The sequence below is a fragment of the Salmo salar genome, chromosome 13, assembly GCF_965601325.2.
Source record: "Salmo salar chromosome 13, fSalSal1, whole genome shotgun sequence".
NCBI lineage: Eukaryota > Metazoa > Chordata > Actinopteri > Salmoniformes > Salmonidae > Salmo > Salmo salar.
In genome coordinates, this window is record NC_138303.1 from 105,959,540 (window position 1) to 105,982,364 (window position 22,825).

Below are 22,825 nucleotides of genomic sequence, written 5' to 3' on the forward strand. Positions count from 1 at the left end.
TACATCCCAGACAGTTGTATTAACAATACTCTGCCAGCAGGGAGACACTGTGTTTACATCCCAGACAGTTGTATTAACAATACTCTGCCAGCAGGGTGACACTGTGTTTACATCCCAGACAGTTGTGTTAACAATACTCTGCCAGCAGGGAGACACTGTGTTTACATCCCAGACAGTTGTATTAACAATACTCTGCCAGCAGGGAGACACTGTGTTTACATCCCAGACAGTTGTATTAACAATACTCTGCCAGCAGGGACACACTGTGTTTACATCCCAGACAGTTGTATTAACAATACTCTGCCAGCAGGGTGACACTGTGTTTACATCCCAGACAGTTGTATTAACAATACTCTGCCAGCAGGGACACACTGTGTTTACATCCCAGACAGTTGTATTAACAATACTCTGCCAGCAGGGAGACACTGTGTTTACATCCCAGACAGTTGTATTAACAATACTCTGCCAGCAGGGACACACTGTGTTTACATCCCAGACAGTTGTATTAACAATACTCTGCCAGCAGGGAGACACTGTGTTTACATCCCAGACAGTTGTATTAACAATACTCTGCCAGCAGGGTGACACTGTGTTTACATCCCAGACAGTTGTGTTAACAATACTCTGCCAGCAGGGACACACTGTGTTTACATCCCAGACAGTTGTATTAACAATACTCTGCCAGCAGGGACACACTGTGTTTACATCCCAGACAGTTGTGTTAACAATACTCTGCCAGCAGGGTGACACTGTGTTTACATCCCAGACAGTTGTGTTAACAATACTCTGCCAGCAGGGACACACTGTGTTTACATCCCAGACAGTTGTATTAACAATACTCTGCCAGCAGGGACACACTGTGTTTACATCCCAGACAGTTGTATTAACAATACTCTGCCAGCAGGGAGACACTGTGTTTACATCCCAGACAGTTGTATTAACAATACTCTGCCAGCAGGGACACACTGTGTTTACATCCCAGACAGTTGTGTTAACAATACTCTGCCAGCAGGGAGACACTGTGTTTACATCCCAGACAGTTGTATTAACAATACTCTGCCAGCAGGGAGACACTGTGTTTACATCCCAGACAGTTGTGTTAACAATACTCTGCCAGCAGGGTGACACTGTGTTTACATCCCAGACAGTTGTATTAACAATACTCTGCCAGCAGGGACACACTGTGTTTACATCCCAGACAGTTGTATTAACAATACTCTGCCAGCAGGGAGACACTGTGTTTACATCCCAGACAGTTGTATTAACAATACTCTGCCAGCAGGGAGACACTGTGTTTACATCCCAGACAGTTGTATTAACAATACTCTGCCAGCAGGGAGACACTGTGTTTACATCCCAGACAGTTGTATTAACAATACTCTGCCAGCAGGGTGACACTGTGTTTACATCCCAGACAGTTGTATTAACAATACTCTGCCAGCAGGGTGACACTGTGTTTACATCCCAGACAGTTGTATTAACAATACTCTGCCAGCAGGGAGACACTGTGTTTACATCCCAGACAGTTGTATTAACAATACTCTGCCAGCAGGGAGACACTGTGTTTACATCCCAGACAGTTGTGTTAACAATACTCTGCCAGCAGGGTGACACTGTGTTTACATCCCAGACAGATGAAGTCAGTAGCCAAAATCTATGCCCCCTCCTCAAAGCCAATCCGCCTTCACTCCTCCACCCATGCCCAGCAGGCAGTAGAACAACGGCCTAGTTCCAGTCTGTGTCACCTACCTAACCTTGTCCCCAGCCCAGACAGTCAGATATGTAGAGGGACAAAGCTTTCATCTTAGAACCCAGCATCTATCACCCCTTTCTCCCAGTCTGTGATCTGACAGTTAAGTGCCTGTGTTGGTGGTCACATGACTGAGGCCTGCTGCTAAGCTTATTTACATCACTACCCTGCCTGAGCACTGGCCAGGTCATGCCAGGCCACCCCACACAACCACCCCACGCCAGGCCATGAGGATTTATTATGGGAGCAGAGCAGCCTGCGTAGTGGTGTAGTGGTAGGCCTATGTTCAGGCCTGCCTGAGGCTTTTGTAAAATCACAGTGTCAATATAATCCACTCATACCATGGCCTGATTAGCCTAGCGGATGAGGCTAATGCTAACTCCACTGATGGCTTGTCTCATTGCCAGTTGACCATAGAGAGAGGAAGACTGGCACACAAAGCTAACTATAAGGCTAACACAAGGTAAGCTATGTCAAGCACAAGGCTAAAACATGGCTTCTTATCCACAGAGGATCAGTGTGGGTACAGGGTTGTGTTGCATGGCTTCTTATCCACAGAGGATCAGTGTGGGTGCAGGGTTGTGTTGCATGGCTTCTTATCCACAGAGGACCAGTGTGGGTGCAGGGTTGTGTTGCATGGCTTGTTATCCACAGAGGATCAGTGTGGGTGCAGGGTTGTGTTGCATGGCTTGTTATCCACAGAGGACCAGTGTGGGTACAGGGTTGTGTTGCATGGCTTGTTATCCACAGAGGACCAGTGTGGGTACAGGGTTGTGTTGCATGGCTTGTTATCCACAGAGGATCAGTGTGGGTGCAGGGTTGTGTTGCATGGCTTGTTATCCACAGAGGACCAGTGTGGGTACAGGGTTGTGTTGCATGGCTTGTTATCCACAGAGGACCAGTGTGGGTACAGGGTTGTGTTGCATGGCTTGTTATCCACAGAGGACCAGTGTGGGTACAGGGTTGTGTTGCATGGCTTGTTATCCACAGAGGACCAGTGTGGGTACAGGGTTGTGTTGCATGGCTTGTTATCCACAGAGGACCAGTGTGGGTACAGGGTTGTGTTCTAAACAAGCAATAACCCAACTAATTCAACTCAGTATGTCTTGACTGAAGTCTATGATTAGTTAAATCAGGTGTGAACTGGTTGACAAGAACAAAAGCCTAAATCCACATTGATCTCTGTGATCTCATTTCATGATGAATAGTAACGATCTGTTTATTTTTAGAACTTTAGGGGGGGTTAATATACATCACATTTTACATAAGACATTTCAGTTAAGTTTTGAAAATTTGGAAGTGAATTAAATGGGATTATTTGAGAGGTGGGCTGACTTGGAACACCCGTGGGCTTAAAGAGTACACTCAGTACCCTCTATTAAGCACAGTCCAGACTTCTCACATATTTTATCAAATGTTGTAAGTAAAGTTATAAAACTTCACAAGAGATTCATCTTTCATTTTATCTCTACTTTTTAATTTTTTTATTTTATTTGGGCAGTATGTTAGAAATGTCTAAACTTACCCTTGGTAAATATGAGCAACATGGGCTGTGAAAATGTCTATTGTTTATCCTCTTTCATTCAAAATATTCACAAAAATCTAACCTTTAATCAAAGTAAAACAATTGAAAGAAAATGTATTATCATAAAACAAATATTTTCCTCAAATATACTGTGTGTGTGTGTGTGTGTGTGTGTGTGTGTGTGTGTGTGTGTGTGTGTGTGTGTGTGTGTGTGTGCCACAATTATTGGCACCCCTTCATGCAATACTTCCTGCAACCTCCCTTTGCCAAGATAACAGCTGAGTCTTCTATAATGCGTAATGAGGTTGGAGAACACATGGCAAGGGATCTGAGACCATTCCTCCATACAGAATCTCTCCAGCTCCTTCAGATTCCCAGGTCCTAGCTTGTGGACTCTCCTCTTCAGCTCATCCCACAGGTTTTCTATGGGGTTTAGGTCAAGGGGACTGGGATGGCCATGGCAAAACCTTGATTCTGTGGGCAGTGAACAGTTTTTCTATTGATTTTGAGGTGTGCTTTGGTTCATTGTCCTGCTGGAAGATCCAACCATGGCCCAGTTTAAGCTTCCAAGTAGAGGCAGTCAGGTTTTGATTTAACATCTGCTGGTACGTGATGGAGTCCATGATACTATGTATCCTAACTAGTTGTCCAGGGCCTTTGGAAGAAAAACAGCCCCACAACATCAACGACCACCACCATACTTCACAGTGGGGATGAGGTACTTTTCTGCATATCTATCTTTCTGTCTTTGCCAAACCCACCTCTGGTGTTTGTTTCCATAAAGCTATATTTTGGTCTCATCTGACCATAGAATCCGGTCCCATTGAAAGTTCTAGTACCGTTTGGCAAACTGTAGGCACTTGTGTTTGTTGTTTGATGACCGCAAAGGCTTTTTTATGGCAACCCTCCTAAACAGCGTGTGGTTATGTATGTGGCGTCTGATCGTAGTTTTGGAGACTTTCTGACCCCAAGACCCAACTAATGTCTGCAATTCTCCATCTGTGATCCTTGTAGATTTTTTGGCCACTCGAACCATCCTCCTCACTGTGGGTGGGGTCAATATAGACCCACGTCCTCTTCTAGTCTGATTGTTAACATCTCCTGTTGCTTTAAACATTATTATTTATTTATTTTTTTCACCTTTATTTAACCAGGTAGGCTAGTTGAGAACAAGTTCCCATTTACAACTGCGACCTGGCCAAGATAAAGCGTAGCAATTCGACACATACAACAACACAGAGTTACACATGGAGTAAAACAAACATACAGTCAATAATACAGTAGAACAAAAGAAAACCAAAAAGTCTATATACAATGAGGTAGGATAAGGGAGTTAAGGCAATAAATAGGCCATGGTGGCGAAGTAATTACAATATAGCAATTAAACACTGGAATGGAAGATGTGCAGAAGATGAATATGCAAGTAGAGATACTGGCGTGCAAAGCAGCAAGATAAATAAATAAATACAGTATGGGGATGAGGTAGATTGGATGGGCTATTTACAGATGGGCTATGTACAGGTGCAGTGATCTGTGAGCTGCTCTGACAGCTGGTGCTTAAAGCTAGTGAGGGAGATATGAGTCTCCAGCTTCAGAGATTTTTGCAGTTCGTTCCAGTCATTGGCAGCAGAGAACTGGAAGGAAAGACGACCAAAGGAGGAATTGGCTTTGGGGGTGACCAGTGAGATATACCTGCTGGAGTGCGTGCTACAGGTGAGTGCTGCTATGGTGACCAGTGAGCTGAGATAAGGCGGGGCTTTACCTAGCAAAGACTTGTAGATAACCTGTAGCCAGTGGATTTGGCGACGAATATGAAGCGAGGGCCAGCCAACGAGAGCGTACAGGTCGCAATGGTGGGTAGTGTATGGGGCTTTGGTGACAAAACGTATGGCACTGTGATAGACTGCATCCAATTTGTTGAGTAGAGTGTTGGAGGCTATTTTATAGATGACATCACCGAAGTCGAGGATCGGTAGGATGGTCAGTTTTACGAGGGTATGTTTGGCAGCATGAGTGAAGGATGCTTTGTTGCGATATAGGAAGCCGATTCTTGATTTAATTTTGGATTGGAGATGCTTAATGTGAGTCTGGAAGGAGAGTTTACAGTCTAAACAGACACCCAGGTATTTGTTGTTGTCCACATATTCTAAGTCAGAGCCGTCCAGAGTAGTGATGCTGGACGGGCGAGCAGGTGCGGGCAGTGATCGATTGAATAGCATGCATTTAGTTTTACTTGCATTTAAGAGCAGATGGAGGCCACGGAAGGAGAGTTGTATGGCATTGAAGCTCATCTGGAGGTTAGTTAATACATTGTCCAAAGAGGTGCCAGAAGTATACAGAATGGTGTCGTCTGCGTAGAGGTGGATCAAATAATCACCAGCAGCAAGAGCAACATCATTGATGTATGCAGAGAAAAGAGTCGGCCCGAGAATTGAACCCTGTGGTACCCCCATAGAGACTGCCAGAGGTCTGGACAACAGGCCCTCTGATTTGACACAATGAACTCTGTCTGAGAAGTAGTTGGTGAACCAGGCGAGGCAATCATTTGAGAAACCAAGGCTGTTGAGTCTGCCGATAAGAACACGGTCGATGAAGACGGCTGCACAGTACTGTCTTTTATCGATGGCGGTTATGATATCGTTTAGTACCTTGAGCTTGGCTGAGGTGCACCCGTGACCAGCTCGGACACCGGATTGCACAGCGGAGGAGGTACGGTGGGATTCGAAATGGTCAGTGATCTGTTTATCTGATCAGTGATGGGACTGGGAGGGAGGCATCTGATCAGAGATGGGACTGGAGGACTGGGAGGGAGGCATCTGATCAGAGATGGGACTGGAGGACTGGGAGGGAGGCATCTGATCAGAGATGGGACTGGAGGACTGGGAGGGAGGCATCTGATCAGAGATGGGACTGGAGGACTGGGAGGGAGGCATCTGATCAGAGATGGGACTGGAGGACTGGGAGGGAGGCATCTGATCAGAGATGGGACTGGAGGACTGGGAGGGAGGCATCTGATCAGAGATGGGACTGGAGGACTGGGAGGGAGGCATCTGATCAGAGATGGGACTGGAGGACTGGGAGGGAGGCATCTGATCAGAGATGGGACTGGGGGACTGGGAGGGAGGCATCTGATCAGAGATGGGACTGGAGGACTGGGAGGGAGGCATCTGATCAGAGATGGGACTGGAGGACTGGGAGGGAGGCATCTGATCAGAGATGGGACTGGGGGACTGGGAGGGAGGCATCTGATCAGAGATGGGACTGGAGGACTGGGAGGGAGGCATCTGATCAGAGATGGGACTGGGAGGGAGGCATCTGATCAGAGATGGGACTGGAGGACTGGGAGGGAGGCATCTGATCAGAGATGGGACTGGGGGACATCTGCAGCTCACCCACCTAGACTCCTGGCTGACACTCCGGACAGCCAGGAGTCTAGCTCAAATCAAATTGTACTTGTCACATGCACCGAATACAACAGGTGTCGACCTTACCGTGAAATGATTCCTTACAAGCCCTTAACCATCAATGCAGTTAAGAAAATATTTACTAAATAAACTAAAGTAAAAAAAATGAATAATAAGGCTTCATATACAGTGGGCGCCAAGTCAATGTGCAGGGGTACAGGTTAGTGGAGGTAATATGTACATGTAGGTAGGGGTTAGCTGCAGCCTCCTGACTGCACTATAATAAGCTAGACTCCTGTCTGACAGTTACTGGAGCAGTGTTCCTGTTCTACAGCAGAGCAGTAAGGAGTTAGGCTACATACTGGCTGTTAATGCCTTCTATTTTATGTCCTAACCATACCTAACCGTAACCCTTCACAGCATGCACACACATGCTGCATGCTCCACCTACAACTACCTCACTGATGAATATGACTATGTGTACAGACATGTGTGTGTGCGCGCGCGAGCACCACAGAACACGATGTGCAGCAGCATATGGCTAGCTAGCTCCTCTAATGGGACCGAGGCAGCAGAGCAGAATAACTATTACTACCACATCAGTACTGCAGCCCAGGCAGCATGGGCTGAGAGGCGCTCCAGGAGAGATATCTGTGTCATACACCCACAGCACAAAGAGAGAGACAAGGTGAATGTATGACAACAAGACAAAGGAGGGTGGGGCCAAGAATGCCTGTGTGATGACCAATGAGCAAGGGACAGAGAAAGAACAAAGGAGTGTGTGTGTATGTCCGTCTTTCTCTCGCGCGCTCTGTGCTTTGTTGTCACCCTCAGTGCTGCTGTGAAATGTGCTCCATTGCTCTGCTCTCCTCCATGTGGTGTTTGTGGAGCACGAGCCACGTGGTTGGTTACTAAGTCCACCCCCAATCCCCCCTCCACACAGCCCAGCTGTTCCAACAAAGAGATGCCTGCCACACCCAAGCCAGAGAAGCCTTAGCTCCACTCCATTACTAGGCTAACTACAACACTATAGTTCAGGCTTAGTTACAGCAGTCAGAACACCAGAACACCACAGAACAGCTACCAGCCAGACAGTCAGAACAGCTACCAGCCAGACAGCTGTTCTGTGGTGTTCTGACTGTCTGGCTGGTAGCTGTTCTGTGGTGTTCTGGTGTTCTGACTGTCTGGCTAGTAGCTGTTCTGACTGTCTGGCTAGTAGCTGTTCTGACTGTCTGGCTAGTAGCTGTTCTGACTGTCTGGCTAGTAGCTGTTCTGCTGTTCTGACTGTCTGGCTAGTAGCTGTTCTGTGGTGTTCTGGTGTTCTGACTGTCTGGCTAGTAGCTGTTCTGTGGTGTTCTGACTACCAGCCAGACAGTCAGAACACCACAGAACAGCTACCAGCCAGACAGTCAGAACAGCTACTAGCCAGACAGTCAGAACAGCTACCAGCCAGACAGTCAGAACAGCTACCAGCCAGACAGTCAGAACACCAGAACAGCTACCAGCCAGACAGTCAGAACAGCTACTAGCCAGACAGTCAGAACACCACAGAACAGCTACTAGCCAGACAGACAGAATACCAGAACAGCTACTAGCCAGACAGTCAGAACAGCTACCAGCCAGACAGTCAGAACACCAGAACAGCTACCAGCCAGACAGTCAGAACACCAGAACAGCTACCAGCCAGACAGTCAGAACACCAGAACAGCTACCAGCCAGACAGTCAGAACAGCTACCAGCCAGACAGTCAGAACACCAGAACAGCTACCAGCCAGACAGTCAGAACAGCTACCAGCCAGACAGTCAGAACAGCTACCAGCCAGACAGTCAGAACAGCTACCAGCCAGACAGTCAGAACAGCTACCAGCCAGACAGTCAGAACACCAGAACAGCTACCAGCCAGACAGTCAGAACAGCTACCAGCCAGACAGTCAGAACACCAGAACAGCTACCAGCCAGACAGTCAGAACAGCTACCAGCCAGACAGTCAGAACACCAGAACAGCTACCAGCCAGACAGTCAGAACAGCTACCAGCCAGACAGTCAGAACAGCTACCAGCCAGACAGTCAGAACACCAGAACAGCTACCAGCCAGACAGTCAGAACAGCTACCAGCCAGACAGTCAGAACACCAGAACAGCTACCAGCCAGACAGTCAGAACAGCTACTAGCCAGACAGTCAGAACAGCTACCAGCCAGACAGTCAGAACAGCAGAACAGCTACCAGCCAGACAGTCAGAACAGCTACCAGCCAGACAGTCAGAACAGCAGAACAGCTACCAGCCAGAACAGCAGAACAGCTACCAGCCAGACAGTCAGAACAGCAGAACAGCTACCAGCCAGACAGTCAGAACAGCTACCAGCCAGACAGTCAGAACACCAGAACAGCTACCAGCCAGACAGAACACCAGAACAGCTACCAGCCAGACAGAACACCAGAACAGCTACCAGCCAGACAGTCAGAACAGCTACTAGCCAGACAGTCAGAACAGCAGAACAGCTACCAGCCAGACAGTCAGAACACCAGAACACCACAGAACAGCTACCAGCCAGACAGTCAGAACACCAGAACAGCTACCAGCCAGACAGTCAGAACAGCTACTAGCCAGACAGTCAGAACACCACAGAACAGCTACTAGCCAGACAGTCAGAACACCACAGAACAGCTACCAGCCAGACAGACAGAATACCAGAACAGCTACTAGCCAGACAGTCAGAACAGCTACCAGCCAGACAGTCAGAACACCAGAACAGCTACCAGCCAGACAGTCAGAACACCAGAACAGCTACTAGCCAGACAGTCAGAATACCAGAACCGCTACTAGCCAGACAGTCAGAATACCAGAACAGCTACCAGCCAGACAGTCAGAACAGCTACCAGCCAGACAGTCAGAACACCAGAACAGCTACCAGCCAGACAGTCAGAACACCAGAACAGCTACCAGCCAGACAGTCAGAACACCAGAACAGCTACCAGCCAGACAGTCAGAACAGCTACCAGCCAGACAGTCAGAACAGCTACCAGCCAGACAGTCAGAACAGCTACCAGCCAGACAGTCAGAACAGCTACCAGCCAGACAGTCAGAACAGCTACCAGCCAGACAGTCAGAACAGCTACCAGCCAGACAGCCAGAACAGCTACCAGCCAGACAGTCAGAACAGCTACCAGCCAGACAGTCAGAACAGCTACCAGCCAGACAGTCAGAACAGCTACCAGCCAGACAGTCAGAACACCAGAACAGCTACTAGCCAGAACAGCTACTAGCCAAACAGTCAGAACACCAGAACAGCTACCAGCCAGACAGTCAGAACACCAGAACACCACAGAACAGCTACCAGCCAGACAGTCAGAACACCAGAACAGCTACCAGCCAGACAGTCAGAACAGCTACTAGCCAGACAGTCAGAACACCACAGAACAGCTACTAGCCAGACAGTCAGAACACCACAGAACAGCTACCAGCCAGACAGACAGAATACCAGAACAGCTACTAGCCAGACAGTCAGAACAGCTACCAGCCAGACAGTCAGAACACCAGAACAGCTACCAGCCAGACAGTCAGAACACCAGAACAGCTACTAGCCAGACAGTCAGAATACCAGAACCGCTACTAGCCAGACAGTCAGAATACCAGAACAGCTACCAGCCAGACAGTCAGAACAGCTACCAGCCAGACAGTCAGAACACCAGAACAGCTACCAGCCAGACAGTCAGAACACCAGAACAGCTACCAGCCAGACAGTCAGAACAGCTACCAGCCAGACAGTCAGAACACCAGAACAGCTACCAGCCAGACAGTCAGAACAGCTACCAGCCAGACAGTCAGAACAGCTACCAGCCAGACAGTCAGAACAGCTACCAGCCAGACAGTCAGAACAGCTACCAGCCAGACAGTCAGAACACCAGAACAGCTACCAGCCAGACAGTCAGAACAGCTACCAGCCAGACAGTCAGAACACCAGAACAGCTACCAGCCAGACAGTCAGAACAGCTACCAGCCAGACAGTCAGAACAGCTACCAGCCAGACAGTCAGAACACCAGAACAGCTACCAGCCAGACAGTCAGAACAGCTACCAGCCAGACAGTCAGAACCGCTACCAGCCAGACAGTCAGAACACCAGAACAGCTACCAGCCAGACAGTCAGAACAGCTACCAGCCAGACAGTCAGAACACCAGAACAGCTACCAGCCAGACAGTCAGAACAGCTACCAGCCAGACAGTCAGAACACCAGAACAGCTACCAGCCAGACAGTCAGAACAGCTACTAGCCAGACAGTCAGAACAGCTACCAGCCAGACAGTCAGAACAGCTACCAGCCAGACAGTCAGAACAGCTACCAGCCAGACAGTCAGAACACCAGAACAGCTACCAGCCAGACAGTCAGAACAGCAGAACAGCTACCAGCCAGACAGTCAGAACAGCAGAACAGCTACCAGCCAGACAGAACACCAGAACAGCTACCAGCCAGACAGAACACCAGAACAGCTACCAGCCAGACAGAACACCAGAACAGCTACCAGCCAGACAGTCAGAACAGCTACTAGCCAGACAGTCAGAACAGCTACTAGCCAGACAGTCAGAACAGCAGAACAGCTACCAGCCAGAACAGCTACCAGCCAGACAGTCAGAACAGCTACCAGCCAGACAGTCAGAACAGCTACCAGCCAGACAGTCAGAACAGCTACCAGCCAGACAGTCAGAACAGCTACCAGCCAGACAGTCAGAACAGCTACCAGCCAGACAGTCAGAACACCAGAACAGCTACTAGCCAGAACAGCTACTAGCCAAACAGTCAGAACACCAGAAGAGCTACCAGCCAGACAGTCAGAACACCAGAACACCACAGAACAGCTACCAGCCAGACAGTCAGAACACCACAACAGCTACCAGCCAGACAGTCAAAGCAATAAAGCATTGTGCAGGGACTCTGTCTGCTCCAGACTATCTGTATGATGAATGGCAATAGTTCAGTTAGGATACAGTAATAATTCACCAATTAGTAGCCTACAATACCTCCCAGCAGTGATGTAAAGTACTTAAGAATGTAGTGAAGTAATGTACTTTTTATTCCATCAATTTTCCCTGACACCCAAAAGTACTCATCACATTTTGCATGCTTAGCAGGACAGGAAAATAGTCAAATTCACACACTTACCAACCGAACGTCCCTGGTCATCCCTACTGCCTCTGATCTGGCGGACTCACTAAACCGACATGCTTCGCTTGTGAATGATGGAGTGCGCCCATAGCTTTCCGCAAAAAATAAATAAATAAAAGGTGCCATCTGGTTTGCTTAATAAGGAATTTGAAATGACTTATACTTTTACTTTTGATACTTAAGTATATTTCAAACCAAGTACTTTTAGACTTTAACTCAAGTAGAATTTTACTGGGTGACTTTTACTTGAGTCATTTTTCTATTATGGTATCTTTACTTTTACTCAAGTATGACAGTTGGCTACTTTTTCCACCACTGCATCCCAGTTAGATGGGGTAAACTCTCAACATATGGTGTTTGATTCACATGAGCTGCCTCAGAGGACAGTTGGAGAACTGACCTAATCTTAGAGGGCAAATGTAATTATGTGGTTCTGGAGATATGATAAGCATTCATGTGGTTAGTTACACTGATATGTAATCACCCATAGCCACTGTATACTATGGGCATGTCCCAAAGGGCACACTATTCCCCATATAGTGCACTACTTTTGACCAGAGCAAAATCAAATCAAATTTTATTGGTCACATACACATGGTTAGCAGATGTTAATGCGAGTGTAGTGAAATGCTTGTGCTTCCAGTTCCGACAATGCAGTAATATCTAACAAGTAATCTAACAAATTCACAACAACTACCTAACACACACAAATGTAAAGGGGATGGAATAAGAATATGTACATATAAATATATGGATGAGCGATGACCGCGCGTCATAGGCAAGATGCAATAGATGGTATAAAATATAGTATATACATATGAGATGGTTATAGTAAGATATGTAAACATTATTAAAGTGATTAGGGATCCATTTATTAAAGTGGCCAATGATTTTCAAGTCTGTATGTAGGCAGCAGCTTCTCTGTGTTGGTGACGGCTGTTAAGATTGAGATAGAAGCTGTTTTTCAGTCTCTCGGTCCCAGCTTTGATGCACCTCTACTGACCTCGCATTCTGTATGGTAGCGGGGTGAACAGGCAGTGGCTCGGGTGGTTGTTGTCCTTGATGATCTTTTTGGCCTTCCGGTGACATTGGGTGCTGTAGGTGTTCTGGAGGGCAGGTAGTTTGCCCCTGGTGATGCGTTGTGCAGACCGCACCACCCTCTGGAGAGCCCTGCGGTTGTGGGCGGTGCAGTTGCCGTACCAGGTGGTGATACAGCCCGACAGGATGCTCTCAATTGTGCATCTGTAAAAATGTGTGAGGGTTTTAGGTGACAAGCCACATTTCTTCAGCCTCCTGAGGTTAAAGAGGCACTTTTGCACCTTCACCACACTGTCTGTGTGGGTGGACCATTTCAGTTTGAGCACACACCTTTGTGGGGCCCCAGTGTTGAGGATCAGCGAAGTGGAGATGTTATTTCCTACCTTCACCACCTGGGGGCCGCCCGTCAGAAAGTCCAAGACCCAATTGCACAGGGCGGGGTTGAGACCCAGGGCCTCAAGCTTAATGATGAGCTTGGAGGGTACTATGGTGTTGAATGCTGAGCTGTAGTCGATGAACAGCATTCTTACATAGGTATTCCTCTTGTCCAGATGGGATAGGGCAATATGCAGTGTGATGGCGATTGCAACGTCTGTGGACCTATTGGGGCGGTATGTGAATTGAAGTGGGTCTAGGGTGGCAGGTAAGGTGGAGGTGCTATGATATTTGACCCATCTCTCAAAGCAATTCATGATGACAGAAGTGAGTACTACGGGGCGATAGACATTTAGTTCAGTTACCTTTGCCTTCTTGGGTACAGGAACAATGGTGGCCATCTTGAAGCATGTGGGGACAGCAGACTGGGATAGGAAGAGATTGAATATAAACACACCAGCCAGCTGGTGTAAACACACCAGCCAGCTGGTCTGCGCATGCTCTGAGGACGCGGAAAGGGATGCCATCTGGGCCGGCAGCCTTGCAAGAGTTAACACGTTTAAATGTCTTACGTCGGCCATGGAGAAGGAGAGGCCCGCAGTCCTTGGTAGCAGGCCACGTTGGTGGCACTGTATTACCCTCCAAAGAAGGTGTTTAGTTTGTCTGGAAGCAAGACGTTGGTGTCCGTGACGTGGCTGGTTTTCTTTCTGTAGTCCGCAATTGCCTGTAGAACCTGCCACATACGTCTTGTGTCTGAGCCGTTGAATTGCGACCCCACTTTGTCCTTATACCGACATTTCGCTTGTTTGATTGCCTTGCGGAGGGAATAACTACACTGTTTATATTCAGCCATATTCCCAGTCATCATCCATGGTTAAATGCTGTGGTTCACGCTTTCAGTTTTGTGCAAATGCCGCCATCTATCCTCGGTTTCTGGTTAGGGTAGGTTTTAGTCACAGTGGGTACAACATCTCCAATGCACTTCCTTATAAACTAACTCACCGAATCAGGATAGAAATCGATGTTATTCTCTGAGGCGGCACAGAATATTTCCCAGCGTTGAATAGTTCTTGTCACGGCAACATTTCCCAGTGTTGAATAGTTCTTGTCAAGGGAACATCCTGTTTGAGTTTCTGCCTGTAGGACGGTAGGAGCAAAATGAAGTCATGGACGGATTTGGCGAAGGGAGGGCGGGCGAGGGCCTTGTATGCATCGCGGAAGTTAGAGTAGCAGTGATCCAGTGTACTGCCCGCATGAGTGCTACAATCAATATGCTGATAGAATTTAGGTAGCCTTGTTCTCAAATTTGCTTTGTTAAAATCCCCAGCTACAATAAATGCAGCCTCAGGATATATGGTTTCCAGTTTGCATACAGTCCAGTGAAGTGCCTTGAGGTCTGTCGTGGTATCGGCTTGCAGGGGGATATATACGGCTGTGACAATAACCGACGAGAATTCCCTTGGGAGATAATATAGTCGGCATTTGATTGTAAGGAATTCTAGGTCAGGTGAATAGAAGGACTTGAGTTCCTGTATGTTTTTACGATTACACCATGAGTAAATCATGAAGCGTACACTCCCGCCCTTCTTCCCAGAGAGATGTTTCTTTCTTTCAGCGCAACACATGAAGAATCCCGGTGGCTGTACTAACTCCGACAATATACCCCGAGAGAGCAATGTTTCCGTGAAACAGAGAATGTTACAATCTCTGATGTCTCTCTGGAAAGCAACCCTTGCCCTAATTTCATCGACCTTGTTGTCTAAAGAATGGACACTGGCGAGCAATATACTCGGAAACGGTGGGTGGTGTGTGCACGACTTAGAAGTCTGACCAGGACACCGCTTCGTCTACCTCTTCTGCGGCGACGTTGTTTTGGGTCGGCCTCTGGGATTAGATCCAATGTCCTGGGTGGTGGGAACAAAGGATCCGCTTCGGGAAAGTTGTATTCCTGGTGGTAATGTTGGTAAGTTCTTCCCGACTGTATGTAATAAGACTTAAGATTTCCTGGGCTAACAATGTAAGAAATAATACATTAAAAAAACAGAATACTGCATAGTTTCCTAAGGACTAGAAGCGAGGCGACCATCTCTGTCGGCGCCATCTTGAGGGGCCCTATGGGTGATTAAACTGAGCGTTTACCCCAACTAACTGGGAAGTAACAAAATATCTGGTGACCCACAAATATCATAAACCCCCCCAACACACAAAAAAATGATAACTAATAATAATAATCTCTATTAGCATGTCTTGGGGGTATGATATTTTTGTCTAACTTTCACACTAATCATAATTCACGATTCATTCAGGATTATCTTTAATCACGGTAGCATCCACATTAACGTATAAGTGTTTAGAAACATATTTAAGATAAAAGTGAATCCAAAATGATGCAATACATTATCATAAATTTCATATTGTTGCACAAAATAATCTGAAACACAACCAAAACAGCAAATGCATCCAAAATAGGTGTAGTCACAAGTTTGATGTAGTCATCGTGTGCTATGAATATGGTACCAAATACTTTACATTTTACTACTTTAATACACATAAGGGAATTTGTCCGAATACTGTTGCTCCCCTAAAATGAGGGGGACTCTGTTCAAAAAGTGCTGTAATTTCTAAACAGTTCACCTGAAGTGGATTAAAATACCCTCGAATTGAAGCGGACTGTGTGCACGTCAACCTCAGTAAATAGCCAAAACAACCAAAAATGTGTCACTGTCCCAATACTTTTGGAGCTCACCATCTCATTTACAGAAATATTCATACACCTGAGTCAATACATGTTAGAATCACCTTTAGCAGTGATTACAGCTGTGAGTTTTTCTGGCTAAGTCTCAAAGCTTTGAACACCTGGATTGTACAATATTTAGTTTGAGGTTATTGTCCTACTGAAAAGTGAATTAATCTTCCAGTGTCTAGTGGAAAGCGGAAAAACAGGTTTTTCTCTAGGATTTCGCCTGTTCTGAGCTCCATTCAGTTTCTTTTTTATCCTGAAAATCACCCAAGTCCTTAATGATTACAAGAATACCCATAACATGATGCAGCCACCACTATGCTTGAAAATATGGAAAGAATTACATGCATAATTGCATTTCCGATCCCTTTTGATATTTGTGTTTTCCTGCTAACGTAACATTCATACTTATAGCCTACTGCCGTATGCTCATTGCTGCGCTTATGTGAATAAATAGCTTAATGGTTTATCAACATTTAAAGCTAAATGTTCTGATCTGTTGCGTCGCCCAAATTACGTAAAAAAAATGTGATGATTGTGGTTGTATTAATTTATCTATCACGTCCCACAACTGTCCCAGACTATGTTTGTAATATTTATTTCTCACACAGAATAGGTCAACTTTTGTACTATGGGGGATAGTAGATTGACATAGGCTAGTGCTTTTGCTGTTCGTTAGGCCTACTCATCTTGTTGGCTGACAAAAAGTTAATGTGGACAGTTCTTCCAATATCTTCAATATGCGCTTGTCAAATTGTAAATGAGAGACTATTGGAGTGTGTACAGCCTGCGCAAAAAAACTAAACCAGAGCTCATGCCTTTTAAACAACTTTTTTCAAATCATCATGAGTCTCATCATGCAGCATTACAATGTATTAAAAATCTAAACATATAACTCAAAGTTTGTAGAACAACAAAATTTACATTAATAACTCTAAATTAAGCATACCTATTTATTCCTTAACCACTCAACACAAAATAGCCGCATGTGCGCACTCCCTGAAATCATTTAGAGAAAATATCCTTTTATTCAACTTTGTTCAACTGTATTCTTCATGCTATAAAATAAGGCTACAGAATTCCAAGCAAATCTTGTCTGCTAAATTAACTAGTGTAGCCCACAGCAATTTGACATAGCCACATCAGGACAACTCAAGAGTATGCTATTCTGTTCTTCTGAAATAGACTACATTTTCTTCATTCCATGCTTCTTTAGACCTCTCTAAAATAAAAAATGGATTTATTGTGAAGGTGTAGGCTATATTACATGGATTTATTAGACTTTAAAAAAAATGTAGATGTTCCGAAGGTCTGCATCAGTGTCTTGTAGGCTGTGTGTGGAAGCCAGGAGACGCTAAATGTGTTTACGTTAATTAACGTCAATTACCGTGAGATCGACAGTTATTTGCTTGACAATCATCGGCTGACAAGATTTTGTGACCGCCACGATCCTAACTGTGGAGTAACTACAATGTCAGTTATCTCCTATCACAGCCATTGAACGCTAACTGTTCTAAAGTCACCATTGGCCTCATGGTGAAATTCCTGAGCGGTTTCATTCCTCTATGGCAACTGAGTTAGAGGACACCTGTATCCAGTGACTGGGTGAATTGATACACCATCCAAAGTGTAATTAATAACTTTACCATAGGGCTGGGCGATTTGTCAAAATACCATATCACAGTATCTTTCACATTTTTTGCGGTTTGATGGTATTGGAAGATATTTTATCTTTTTGAAAAATGAAATGTTCTACATTTTCTTTAGGAGTAGTGTGTGACCCTAGGGTGGAAACACATACATTCTAAGTGATTTCAATAGGTCTTTCTTCATTCTGATTGTTTTATACTGTTCAATTAAACATCAATCCCCAAAAAATGTCTACATTTTCATACATTTATGCATTTCCTGCATTCATTTGAGATCATTTCCACACTGCCACGTAGGGCTGCACGATATGGGCAAAATAATCTAGGTCTTATTTTTAACCAAATGTTGCAATTGTGATTTGACTTCCGATTTAGATCAAAACACTTGGGTGAACTATTGGAATCATGGAAATAGAATGTAATAATGGGTACTTTGAATACAGTGTTAGACATGACAATGAATGAAAAGGCCAGCGAGGAGTTATTTTGACAGGGTAGGAACCAGGAACCAAAGTATTGGTCAGTGTTTCCTAGTGGACCCTATAATCATTGCCTACATTAAATGTTCTCTCTTACGTACTTCATGTAGCCAACATACTTATGCTTCGTCTAGTCCTCTTTCATTTAGAAGATACGGTCACACAAACACGCTGATTTAGGCCTACACCATCACTGGTATCAGGCTGCATAGCTAGCTACGTTTGCTCTGACTCAATACATTTATTAGCTAGCGATTAGAATTAGCGGCTAACACGATTTAGCCACAACTTGCTAAGACAAACTAGCTGTTTGCAGATGTAAGAAACAAACTAATAGTGTAATTATATAACGCTTGTGGATTTATGTTAAGAAGCAAAGCGGAAACAGCATGGTCATCAACATTGTTGCATGACCATACAGACTGAACGCAAGTGTCTCGTGGGGAGCAAACATTATTATTGTGCACCGAGTGAGTCCATGCAACTTGTGAAGAACATTTTTACTCCTGAACTTACTTTTGTGTATGTGGACACCCCTTCAAATTAGAGGATTCGGCTATTTCAGCCACACCCGTTGCTGACAAGTGTATAAAATTGAGCACACAGCAATGCAATCTCCATAGACAAACATTAGCAGTAGAATGGCCTTACTTAAGAGCTCAGTGACTTTCAACATGGCACCATTCCAACAAGTCTGCTTGTCAAATTTCGGCCCTGCTAGAGCTGACCCGGTCAACTGTAAGTGCTGTTATTGTGAAATGGAAACATCTAGGAACAACAACGGCTCAGCTGTGAAGTGGTAGGCCACAAAAGCTCACAGAACTGAAGCACGTTGCTTGTAAAAAACGTCTGTCCTCGGTTCCAACACTCACTACCGAGTTCCAAACTGCCTCTGGAAGCAACGTCAGCACAATAGGGAGCTTCATGAAATGGGTTTCCATGGCCGAGCAGCAACACACAAGCCTAAGATCACCATGCGCAATGCCAAGCGTCGGCTGGAGTGGTGTAAAGCTCGCCGCCATTGGACTCTGGAGCAGTGGAAACGTGTCCTCTGGAGTGATGAATTACGCTTCACCATCAGTCAGTCCGACGGACAAATCTGGGTTTGGTGGATGCCAGGAGAACACTACCTGTCCAAACGCATAGTGCCAACTGTAAAGTTTGGTGGAGGAGGAGTAATGGTCTGGGGCTGTTTTTCATGTTCGGGGCCCCGAAGGGAAATCTTAACGTTACAGCATACAATGACATTCTCTACGATTCTGTGCTTCCAACTTTGTGGCAACAGTTTGAGGAAGACCCTTTCCTGTTTCAGCATGACAATAAGTCAATACACAAAGCGAGGTCCATACAGAAATGGTTTGTTGAGATCTGTGTGGAAGAACTTGACTGGCCTGCACATAGCCCTGACCTCAACCCCATTGAACACCTTTGGTATGCCGACTGTGAGCCAGGCCTAATCGCCCAACATCAGTGCCCAACCTCACTAATGCTTGTGGCTGAATGGAAGCAAGTCCCCGCAGCAATGTTCCAACATCTAGTAGAAAGCCTCCCCTGAAGAGTGGAGGTTGTTATAGCAGCAAAGGGGGGACAAACTCCATATTAATGCCCATGATTTTGGAATGAGATGTTCGACGAGCAAGTGTCCACATACTTTTGGTCAGGTAGTGTATTTAGGATTGCCATAACAAAGGGGTTGAATACTTGACTTAAGACATTTCAGCATTTCATTTTTAACTCATTTGTAAAAATGTCACACCAAAGACTAGAGGCTCAGATTAGCCCTACCTGCCATGCCGTGTGTTGTCCGTGTGCTGGAAAATAAAGACAATTCCTAGAAGTAGATATTCACAGACACCCTGTACTCTCACACACACACACACACACACACGCACGCGCGCGCACACACACACACACACACACACGCACACACACACACACACGCACACGCACGCACACACACAGAGCTGCTGCAGATGAAGTTTGAGGCAGCGTGCAGACTAACTGGCTCTCTCCAGAGGAGTGATGACTGATGATGTGAATTGGAGCATGCCCAGTTTGATCATCATGAGGTCCCGAGATCGATTGGAGCACAGCGAGCACAGAGAAACTGGACACAGGATGAGACATGGGCTAACAGAACAGTCAGGTGACAAGTTGAAAAAAGGAAAGTGGAGCCACATGATGTAGTGGAGACGGGAGACACTGCATGACGATACAGACAGAGACTCAAACATGTATTGCAAAGCCATAGAACAGCCCCATTCTGCCAACAGTAGATACAACTGCCAGATACTGCACAGTCACTCTACAGCAGTGGTATTCAAACCTTTTCAGCAGGGACTTCAGCCACAATTTCTGGGGACCCCATTTTTTGGGGCACAAATTTCACACGACCCCACTCAACCCCAAATCTAAAAGACAACCTTAAAAAAAAATAAGTTTATTTTATAATTTTTTGAGGCGACCCCACTGCACTTCCCCGTCATGACCCCGACTTTGAATACCGCTGCTCTACAGAGTATTCAAGTGTGTAGATGTGGGAAGGCTGCAGTGCAGAGGCGCTGGTGACTAGCATAGCTCACAGATAAAAGTCTCTCCTCCTCTCTAGAGCTCTCTGTACTCTAGCTCCATGCAGAGTAGGACTGACACTAATGCAAGTGGGCGTCTAATGACACACACACACACGCACGTCAATGACATGATACACACTTCAACAATGACTAGAGCTAATACACATCATTACACATTGCTCTACTCATTATCTGTTCAATTAGGACCAATTTGAAAAATGTCTGCAGTCATTGGCTGTAAAAATACAATCAATTAGGACTAGCCTATGACAATGAGAGAGAAATGCCATCGCAGAGTAAAAATAGATGAAGTAATGACGGGCAATCCATCAAATGATGTGTTTGCTTGCTCACCACAGTGGATAACCTCACTGTGGCACTCACTCACTCACACATACACACACTAGGGCTGGGAATTGCCAGAGGCCTCACGATACGATATCATCACGATACTTAGGTGCTGATACCATATGTATTTTGCAATTCTATATGTATTGTGATTCGACACTGTGATTTTAATTGCGATTCGATGTTCCAAACATATTGCTCACCATATGTCTGCTGCAGAGGGACAGCTAGTTCATTGCTATACTGAACAAAATATAAAAACGCAACAATTTCAAAGATTTTACTGAGTTACAGTTCATATGAGGAAATCAGTCAATTGAAATCATTTCATTAGGCCCTAATCTATGGATTTCACATGACTGGGAATACAGATATGCATCTGTTGGTTGAATTCTCTGGCAACAGCTCTGGTGGACATTCCAGCAGTCAGCATGCCAATTGACGCTCCCTCAAAAGTTGAGACGTTTGTGGCGTTGTGTTGTGTGACAAAACTGCACATTTTACAGTGGCCTTTTATTGTCCCCAGCACAAGGTGCAGGTGTGTAATGATCATGCTGTTTAATCAGCTTCTTGATATGCCACAGCTGTCAGGTGGATGGATTATCTTGGTAAAGGAGAAATGCTCAATCAATTTGTAAACAAATTTGTGCAAAATAATTAAGAGAAATAAGCTTTTTGTGCATATGGAACATTTCTGGGGTTTTATTTCAGCTCATGGAACAATGGGAGCAACACTTCACATGTTGCCAATTTAAAACATATTGTGTAGTTTGGCTAGTTAACTATTTAGTAGGCTTGGGCGGTATTCTGCGGGAATTTGGGAAAAGCCGCAGGATGGTTTTTCAATAAACGTAGTCAACTTATGCAATACTTGAAGACGTAAAGCAGATTGTGTTCTTCATTTCACCCGTCACATTACTTTACATTATGAAGCTTACCATAGTTCCCCCAGTATAGTTGAGCCAGTCACGTGTTAGTTCGTAAATAGCACAACAGTAGCCAGAGGGAGCTGGTGAATCCATAGAGCGCTATATCTATTGGAGAATCTCTGTGGTGCAGCACACGAGGTGATGAAATTACACATATGCAATTCACTACTAAATGTTTGCCATCAGATATCTTATAATGGCTTTCTGCCAATAGTCAAAGAGCTCTGGATGAGTTCTGTAAAGCTGCCATTTTGTCCATGTGCTTCCTACTAGAGTTTTTTTCCCCCTCCTTCGTTCTTCTCCCCTCTGCTCCGTGTACACGTTGCTCTTCCTTCAGAAAATCATACATCACTACTTTGTTCATTTGCACAATTTTTCATTCACTTTCGCTTATAAATGTTTACACACCAAAAATGACATTCGGTAGCTACTAGCTATGCTTGTATAACTTTATGAGCTGGATTTGCAATTAGTTTGTCCGTTTTCGCTCCTTAGCTAACAGCGTCTATGTAATTTCGATATTACTTTGTGCTAATTTTGTTAGCATTCTGATAATAGAGACCCAATTGGCTTTTTTTGCGTTTTTAGCACCCCCTTGTGTGGTATGCCAGTAATACCGTAAATTCCAGAATGAGAGAAGGACGGTATGACGATGAAAATCTGGATACCGCCGTGATAATCTATATCATATTCTTAGAAGAGCCTAATTGACAAGTAACTCGTATGCTTTCAAGATTTCCCCTGAAAACTGAATATTTTAGCTTTACAAATGGATAGACATCTTGGCCATTTGATACCTGGTTCAGTGAACGACAGAATTATTTCAGAAAAAAGACAGTCTTTGGTTGTAATTGTAA

The 22,825-nt window shown here is 45.3% G+C and overlaps 1 protein-coding gene across 1 annotated transcript in view; it reads right to left on the minus strand.

Annotated features, from left to right (window-relative positions):
- Positions 1 to 22,825, minus strand: part of ctif (CBP80/20-dependent translation initiation factor) — a 183,435-nt gene that overhangs the window by 154,945 nt on the left and 5,665 nt on the right.